The following is a 9398-nucleotide window of genomic DNA, read 5'->3' on the forward strand; positions in this document are numbered from 1 at the left end:
GCCCCGCTCGTGTCCCCCCACCCCCACCTCCACCCCTTCTTCCTTGTCCCTCACTTTCTTTCTCCTCCTCAAAACACTGGGAGGACCGAGGTGCCCGTGCTACAATCATGGCCATGGGGAGGAGCTGCAACCGCGGTACTGGGAGAGTTGCAAACGGCGTTTTCCCGTGCTACAACCATGGACACAAAAAGCTACATCCAGTAGATAAAAAAGCTTCAACCAGACAATAAAATACAGGAAAAGTTACAACCGTTTGACAAAAAGCTTCAACTCGCAGTTGAAAAAGTTTCAACCAGAGATTGACAAATCTTCCTCGACGACGGCCATGGCGTCTCTCTGTGATTTCACCCAGGCGCTGCTCAAAATGAAAAAAGTTTCAATCATTTACAGAAAAGCTTCCACCGTAGAGGGGAAAAGCTTCAACCATTGAGAGAAAAGCTACAACCGTGTCAATTTTTTGCTACAACGACATCTGTTTTTTGCTGGACCAACAGATTTTGCTACATCCAGCATCGTTTTCTACAGCCGGCATCGTTTTTTGCTGGAACTAGTCAAGTGTCTAGCTTCCACCAAGGAAGGAAATGCTTCAACCGTTTGTGGAAAAGCTTCATCCAACTAGAGAAAAAGTTTCAAGAATGGCACGAGGAAAAATCTTCCACCGCGGGAAAAAGCTTCAATGGTGGAAAAGCTTCAAACATCAATGAAAAAGTTTCAACCGCCAGAAGAAAAAGCTTCAAGCGGTAATGACAAAAAAGTTTCAACCAGGGGAGCCGGGCGAACGACGATGGCGACGAGGACGGCGACCGGCGACCGGGAGCGGCAAGGAAGGCGACCGGGGGCGACGAGGACGACGACCGGGGGCGAGGACGACGACCGGGCGGCAACAAGGACGGAGATCGGCAATCGGGGGCAAGGACGGCGACCTGGCGGCAACAAGGAGCTGCAGATCTAACCCGAGATAGAAGAAGCCCGGGACGAATCGTTTTTTTTTTGCTGCATCCAGTGGCCACACGGGCTCGCATCGAACGGCTAGGGCTGGACCGGCTGAAACTGTTCGGCCGGTGCGCCGGCGCCTAGCATCGCCCTATACAATATGACCAAGTATAAAATCTTTGTATTTCTGGAAACATAATATTGGTCGGACCCGTGGCATTCCGTTCGATGACTGAAACTAAACAGACCCTAACTGACGAGGTCTCGCTTTGGTTTTGACAGTTGCAGGTTCAGACGGGTCCTGACGAATCTCAATTTTCCGTCACCGCCTTCCATCTGTATCCGCCGTCGCCTCAACTCCCGGCGGCGGTCCGAGGTCAGAGATCTGGTAGCTTTATCCGACCGTCTACGACTCGGATTCTGAGGAGGTACGTGACCTTTTCCCCTTTCCCGATCGCAATCGGTTTAGGATCGAGTCCGATTTCAACTTAGTTAGAACCCCTGGCAGGCAGCCCTTTTATAACTGCCTATATAATTCAATTCAATAAACACAATCTTCGTCCTCTAGTCTGATACCTGGACTGCCTTGGCAGATTATATGACAGACAGATCCGTAGAGCGGATGATGAACCGGAGAATTGATAGCCCGGAGGAGGAGCAGATGATCGGAGGGGTGCGTAAGCGGCGACAAGGGCAGGCGAGCTACTCTAAACACACCGGCAAAAAGCTGGAGAAGCAGAAGCACCTCTACCTGCTGATCGATGACTGGAGCAAAGGCTTCACCCTTCATAAGATTGACAAGGACACTAACTACTCTGACCTCCGGGAGCCTGGCGTTCTCCGGTTAATCGCACCCGTGCCTCGTCGTTGCATGACCTTCGCTGCCATGGACGGCAACATCTTCATCACCACCAACCCACGCCGTGGACAGACCTCCAGCCTCGTTTACGACACAGAGGCGCGAAAATATATAATAGAACACCTGCACCAGGCCCTCCCTATCTAGCCATCCATTCCGCGCTTCGCGATTCGTGCAAACACATTTCTTTTTTTGTTTCTCTCGCATAAAACATGTTTTGAAGTTCAAACCTTTGCAGCGTGGCAAAGCTTTCTATCTAGAATCTAGGATAAATCTTTCAGATTTTTTGGTCAAAAATAAATATACAAAAAATGTTTTTTTAGATTTAAAAATCATTTTTTGTATATTTATTTTTGACCAAAAAATTTGAAAGATTTATCCTAAATTCTAGATAGAAAGCTTTGCCACGCTGCAAAGGTTTGAATTTCAAAACATGTTTTATGCGAGAGAAACAAAAAAGAGAAAATTTCAGACAAAAAGTTAGTTGTGTTGCACAGATCTTAAAGCAATATTGAACAACTAGGATAGCAGGGCCCGGGTGCAGATATTTTAAAAATCCACGTCTTACAGAGACGGCCGGGCTGGCCGTCGGCCCTCCCCTCCCGGAACCACAGCTGTGTCACCATAGGTGTGTTGCCACCACCGATGCGCTGTATGCATTCCCATGTTTCGTCCAAAACACGCAGCAGGACTTCTTCCAGGCCATGTCGTTGGCACCAACGGACAACGACGATCCGTGGGATCCAAGGCCGACCATGGACTGGCGCTGGCAGAGCGTGCCCTCGCCGTGGCCGTTCACCAAGGAAGTCATCGACTCGTACGCCTTGCACCCAGATGGACGCACCATCTTCCTAACGGCGCACAGCAAGTACGACGGCCCAAGCCCGTGCCCGTCGGCCATGTCCACCTTCTCCTTCGACACCAAGGGCCAGCGGTGGAGGTCACATGGGGATTGGCCCTTGCCCTTCAGGGGCCAAGGCTACTTCGACAGCCAGCTCGATGCATGGGTTGGCCTCCAGAAGGATGGCACCATCTGCTCCTGCCAAGTTGCCTCCCGCACCAGCACAACCCAGTCGCAGCCGGACTGGAAGACGGTCAAGGAAAGGTTTTTCTCCAAGCCCCCTGACAGCAAGCGCCGACTGGCGGCGCCAATGGACGCCACTCTCACACATTTGGGCAACGCCCAGTTTTGCCTTGTGGAGTGTGCTACGCGAGGGAGTCGAGTACAAGGATGCTTTTGGCGACCGTGACGGCTGCATGCTCCGAATCACCACGTTTGGCCTCAAGTACAGCCATAAGGAGGAGCTGCAGACCATGAACCGCATCACTAACTCGTATATAGTGTCAAAGCATGCCCCGTTGTTTTCTCCCGTAGCCTTCTGGATGTAGAAGAAGCTGCTAGTAGCATACTCTGTCCCGTCCGTCCACTACTCTGTATCTAGATGTATATTATGACACTATGGGCCGAATGGAATCCTTTCAGTGAAAATCTATGTATCTGAACCTAATTGATTTCGGGCCACTGTCTAGGTCACTACACATATGGAAGATTCGAGTTTCATTTCGAATTAAGATTTTCATGTGGTTCGTTCATAAAGGAGTCATATTAACCAAAGATAACTTGCTAAAAACAAGTTGGATCGGTAACTTCGGCTGCTGTTTTTGTGATCACAATGAAACGATTAAACATCTATTTCTCGAGTGTCCACTTGCAAAACTATTATAGCTCACAATACATGTAGCTTTTAACGTCCACCCCCAACGAGCATAAACACGTTATTTGATACGTGGCCCAATGGAGTGAACATACATATAACGAAACATATTCAAATAGGGATATGAGCACTACTTTGGGCAATATGGAATACTAGAAATGATTTGATTTTTAATGAGACAAACTTCACGAATTTTTTGCAGGTTATCTATAGAGCTACAACGTGGATCCGTATGTGGTCATTACTCACTCATGTGAACTCCAGGGGGCTTTTGATTATTGGGTGCAACCGTTGGGAGACGGTAGCACTGGCTATCTTCAGCCGATTTGGACGACGAGCTGATAATAGGCTAGCTGTATAGGCACCGTAGCCTGCTCTGTATCGCCGGATATGGCATCTTTTTTATGTTTTCTTTCGTTTTGCACTATGATTATGAGCCTTTTGTGGCCCCAAGACTCTATTACACTATTTTTAATAAGATGGCTGCATGCATCGATTGATGCAGAGGCCGGGTTTTTTTTTCCACCTTTTTCAAAGAAAGAAACGACACTATGGGCCGAGTGATTATTTTTCTTATTAAGGGTGGACCTGATGTAAATTATGATTTCGGGCAATAAAATGTTTGCTTCTCTCTTGCCAATTGTGTGGAACCTGCTGAGCTATTTTCTTTGTATGTAGTTCTGGGAGATGATGCCTGTACTCATGAACTAAAAGATTTTGTGCGCTTTTGCTCATCACAATATATTGCTGTATCTTGTTGATAAATACATATGACGTGTTCTGTTCTCTCACCAAGCAATTTAAATATTTATTGCATTGTAAAAAAAGAATATGTTTACAAACTACTCCCTCCGTCTCATAATGTAAGACATTTTTTGACACTAGTTATGATACGGATGGAGTAATTTATAAAAAGGACACCGAAGCGGATAGGGTCTGGAATGCCGGCAGGGAGATCAGATTGTGTATTTCTAGATAGTAAAAGTGAGGCTGCAGCTTCTAACTCCAAGCACAGTAAAGTTGTTTCCCGTGAAAATGTAGACTGAATGCTCCTGGAATTTACAGTATCCTTTCCTGAAGAAATCTCAAGTACTAGAGAGAGAAATAGGGCCTACTGGCATGAAGCTTCACAGATCAGCTTGCTGAAGACCAGCGCATCTACAACATCTGTGAGTTCTTGTCAGTGATATGTTGATATTTTGTCTTAGTTTGGTACCTTATGTAGGTGATGATATTTGCCTTTAAATTTGCATGTTGTGTCTGGTGATGCTGTTTGATTCTTACTACCGCTTATGACCTAGTACTATTTACTGCACGTCTAATATTGTGCTTAATTCATATGAAAGCTGGATGTATTTGTTGCAAGTGCGACCTTGTTTTACTGAACCAGCTGAGCTGAACTAAGACTAAATAACTTCGATATTGCACTTCTAGTAGAAACAGAACTCTCTCAACTGGCACTCGTGGTACAAATGGAAGATTTGGAATTATTCAGGATGCCAACAATAATGATCTGTGTGACACACAATGGTCAGGATGGTCAACAACCAAAAGATTCAATATCATTGCATGAGTAATCTAGGCCATTGGAACCGAGCTGCTCTTAAAAAAGGGGAAGCAAACCAAGTCAAGAGGATTCAACCCTTCTTCATGCGCCAAAAAGCTTACCTGTTTCGAAGGAACTAGAGCTACATTTATTTTCAGTCTCCGCGGGGCAAAGGCCCGGCATGGGTTGACAGTAGCGGAGCGGTTTCGCAGCCCTCCTCTCCCTCTCTCCCCCAACCCTCTAGGTCGCCGCCAGGGGAGCTCTTCTATCGCGCCAATGGATGTCGGCCGCCACGAGCGGATATCCATGCGACCAAGATGGCAGGCATCGGCCTGTGGGCATACCTCCATGGAGCCAACTCCTACACGACTCTAGTATCGGGCGGGGCTCTCTAGCCCGTTTTAGGGATCATAGCTTGGGGTGGTTGTGGCCACCGCCCTCCTCGTGTCGTGGTCATGGCCAAGTGCACTGGCGACTTCCTCGCTCGGCCCTGCGCTAGGGCTTGCTGCTCGGGGTACCCGCGCCTAACCAGCTCTGGGCATGTGAAAGTGCAAGTGTCACTTAAAATATATTTTGGAGTGATGACAATATGGTTAGAGGAACTAATATCGGGTGCTAAAATTTATCTCAGGATATTGGTTTCAAGTTGTTCTTGATGGAGGTGTACGACCCCCCAATTCAAAAAAATCAAAAGCTTGGTCTACCAGCGATTCGAAGGTTTTTCTTTTGGTTCGATTCGAGTCGTAGGAAAGACTGCACTATTAAGAGGGGTCAGGGTGGATATGCCTTGTGTGGGGATGCCATTGCCGAAACACAAACACCAGCCTACCCATTACTACCACTTAAATCCATAGTGTGCTAGCGTGTGGTACTCAGAAAGTGTGCAGCAGAGACCCCCGTGCACACGGGGTACTGCGTAACTTCCTGGGTACCCCATGCGCACGGGGTCTTTTGACCCCGTGCACACGAGGTATTGCATAACTCCCTGGGTACCCCGTGTGCACTGGTGCGTTTGTTCCTGAGTACCCGTTGCGCATGGGGTCCAACGGGCAGAAACGGCCACCCGGCCAAGAACACTATAAAAGACCCTTCTTCCTCCTCCATCCCTAACCCTAATGTCTTGTTGAGCTCCACCATTGCTACACCCCATTTTGCTCAATACTCTCAATCCCTCCACCTAAACTTGTTGAAACTTTGGGGATTGGGAGAGAAAGACCTGATCTACATCTTGACCAAACCAAATCGCGTTCCCCACAACATTTCTTCCCCATTGACTTGGTACTCTTGGAGCTTGGGATCCTAGGCGGTTAGAGGTTCCTCCGGAAGCTTCATTGCTTGTGGTGTGCTCCGGAGAAGTTTGTAAAGGTGTGGTGGTCGCCTTCAAGACCAACCCCGAGTGATTCGAGGCTCATCCGTTGGGGGTGACTCGAAAGAGATTACGGTGAGCCCTCATGGCGTTCCGCAATCTTTAGCTCCGGCACCGCTCTAAATGGAGAGTAGCTCTTCCCCAAGGAAGAGTGAACTTGGGGATAAAATCCGCGTCCTCGCCTCACTTGTGGTTAATCTTTTCCCGCACTTTACTTTGCCTTGTATGCTTGTTGGCTTGCTAATTAGATTGTTGCCTAGCATATTTGGCTCTAAGCTTGCTTGTCATATAGGTTGTGTTCATCTAGTTGCATATCTAGTGAAACCTATTTATCCGCTAAACCTTAAAATTGACAAAAAGATTAAAATTTGTAGTTTCCTATTCACCCCCTCTAGTCTGACCGGATCGATCCTTTCAATTGGTATCAAAGCCTCATGCTCTAATATAAGGTTTTACAACCTTAGAGGATATGGTCGACCTAGGGAATGTGGGAGGTGGCACACCCATTGCGGAGGATGGTGAAAACCTACCCCCCCCCGCAATTGGGAGGTGGCACTTGGTGCTCCGGTCGTTGCTCCCGCCGCTCCCGTTAACCCGGGTGCCCCCTTTACCGCGGTTGATATTCTTTCAATGTTTGTGGACCTCAAAACCGCAATGTTGAAAGAAGTTCGTTCCTCGGTCAAGGAGGAAATTGATGTTCCCTTAAATCCCTTGACATCCGCATCAAACTCATTTGATCCAAATGCCATTCATGATGCGGATGACTCGAGAGAACCCCTTGCATCTCTGGCTCGTACTCAAGTTCCCAAGTACAATGTCGTGGAACCCTTTTACTCACCACAACACTTGCAACATCATCGCATTAATCCTATTGGGCCTCCGCCCCCTTTGAAAGCTAATGCATTTGCTAAATAGAAGCTAGATATGGAGTCTCATATTCGCAGTGCTTCAACACAACTTTGGTGGATTGTGGTCAATGGATTCAACCCCAAGGACCCAATGAATCTCACTCCAAGAGAAGCGGTTGATGATCAACTCAATGCAACTGCCCACAACATGTTGCGGACCGCGGTGACTGAAGACTATAGTTACTCCATTTCTCTCCTTAAGACCGCCAAGGAAATTTGGGATTGCCTTGAGGAGGCTCTCGAAGGAGATGAAGCAATTTGAAGATCTCGATTGGCTTTGCTCAAGCAAGAAGTCAATCTCTTTGTGAAGAATGAGGGTGAGTCCGTGGAAGAGGTTTACCAAAGGTTGAAGTCCCTTGTGCTCAACTTGAGAACCTTTGGGTGCACTTGGGAAAATGATGATTTCATCAAGGACAAGTTCATAGATGCTATGGTTCTCACGGAACATACCATGGTCATGATGTTACGGCAATGTCTGGATTATCACAAGTTGATCGCGGCTCAAGTTGTCTCCACTTTGTCCACTCATGTTCTTTTGGAGACCAAGTACAAGAAGACCTTTGCTATTGCTCACGCAACCAAGAACTCCAATCTTGCCTTGAAGGCCAAGAAAGTGATTAGTCAACCTTCAAGGGATGAAGAAGTGTTTGAAGAAACATGTGAGGAAGATGTTGACACCTCATTCCCGGCAAATGACTTTGCGGAAGACTTGGCTCTCTTAGTCAAAAAGTACTCCGGGACCATGGCAAACAAAGGGAAGAATCTTCAAGGAAGATCATTTGGATGAAGAAAATGCTACAATTGTGATATCCCAAGACACTTTGTGCATGCTTGTCCATATGAGAGACATGAAGAAAAGTACGAGAAGCTTGTTCTCAAGAATGAGAAGTTCACCAAGTTCACAAAGAGGAAATATGACAAGGCTCTAGTCCATGAAGAATACATATCCGAAGATGAAGATGACAGTGATGATGATCAAGTGGGAACGGCCGCCATTGCCATGCATGCCACTACCTCCTCCTCCTCCACCGGCCTCTTCGACTCTCCAAACGAGGACAAGCCTTTCACTCATTGGTGCCTTATAGCTAAAGAGGTAAAAGCAAAGTCCAAATCTCAAAAACGCGCCACCTACACTCCCAATGTTTCATGTAAGATAGTGGAGGATGAGTGTGACGAGGGTGTGGATAATGATGAGGAATCCTTGATGGATTTCATGAAAACTCTTCATGGTGAAGCTCGTGCTCGTTTTAGCGATCTCCTTAAGTCACTTGTCGAATGCGATGATTTTATTGAGAACGTTGAAAACCTCCTCATGGAGGAAAAAAAGAGAGTAGAACTCCTTGAGCATGAACTACATGAAGAGTGTGTCATGAGAGCATCACTTGAGGAAGTCTTGTCGGCTCATCAAATTGACTTTGTTAAAACCAATGATGCTTTGCAACTTGCTCTTGAGAACAAGGATGCTCTTAATGTTAGAGTTTAAAAGCTTCTAGTTGATCACACGAGAATTATTGAGGAACATGGGTTCCTTGTGACTAGTTCCAAGGTTCTCAAAGGTGACCTCATTGCCCTCACCGAGTCTTATGCTCAAACTAAAGCTACAACCATTAAGGCACTCACTTTCGTATCCCATATGGAGTTAAATGATGAATCTTGTACGGCTAACTTTGTTCATGATTTAATCTCTCTCCAAGAGGAGAATAAGAAGTTAAAGGCCCAAATTGAGAAAGGGCCAGTGTATTGCATTCAAGGGGAGAAAAACCTCAGTGACCTCTTGAGAAACCAAAAGGAGTGTGTTGCCAAGGAGGAAATTGAGATTGACCCCTCTTCCAAGAAAATGAAGAACAAGAAGAAGAGAAACAAGAAGAAGATCGGTCCTACTCCTCCTCCTCCTCCCCAAAAGGTAGTATTTGTGCAAGAATGGCACAAGAGAAGGAGAAGGAAGAAGAGGTTGTTGGGAATGGCAAGGTCACTAGGGACAAGGCCATTCCCAAGGGTTTTACCGACAAGAACAACCCATCCTATGTCCTCATGAGAGGAAATAATGGTTACACATTTGCAAAATTTGTTG

General features: G+C 46.8%; 1 pseudogene; it reads left to right on the top strand.

Moving 5' to 3' along the window:
• The first annotated feature begins 1491 nt into the window (after positions 1-1491).
• On the top strand, positions 1492-3181 carry LOC147990363 (uncharacterized; annotated as a pseudogene).
• The last annotated feature ends 6217 nt before the right edge of the window (positions 3182-9398 follow it).

This window comes from Triticum urartu, chromosome 1A (genome assembly GCF_056163025.1).
Source record: "Triticum urartu cultivar PI428250 chromosome 1A, HENAU_Tu73, whole genome shotgun sequence".
NCBI classification, from domain to species: domain Eukaryota; kingdom Viridiplantae; phylum Streptophyta; class Magnoliopsida; order Poales; family Poaceae; genus Triticum; species Triticum urartu.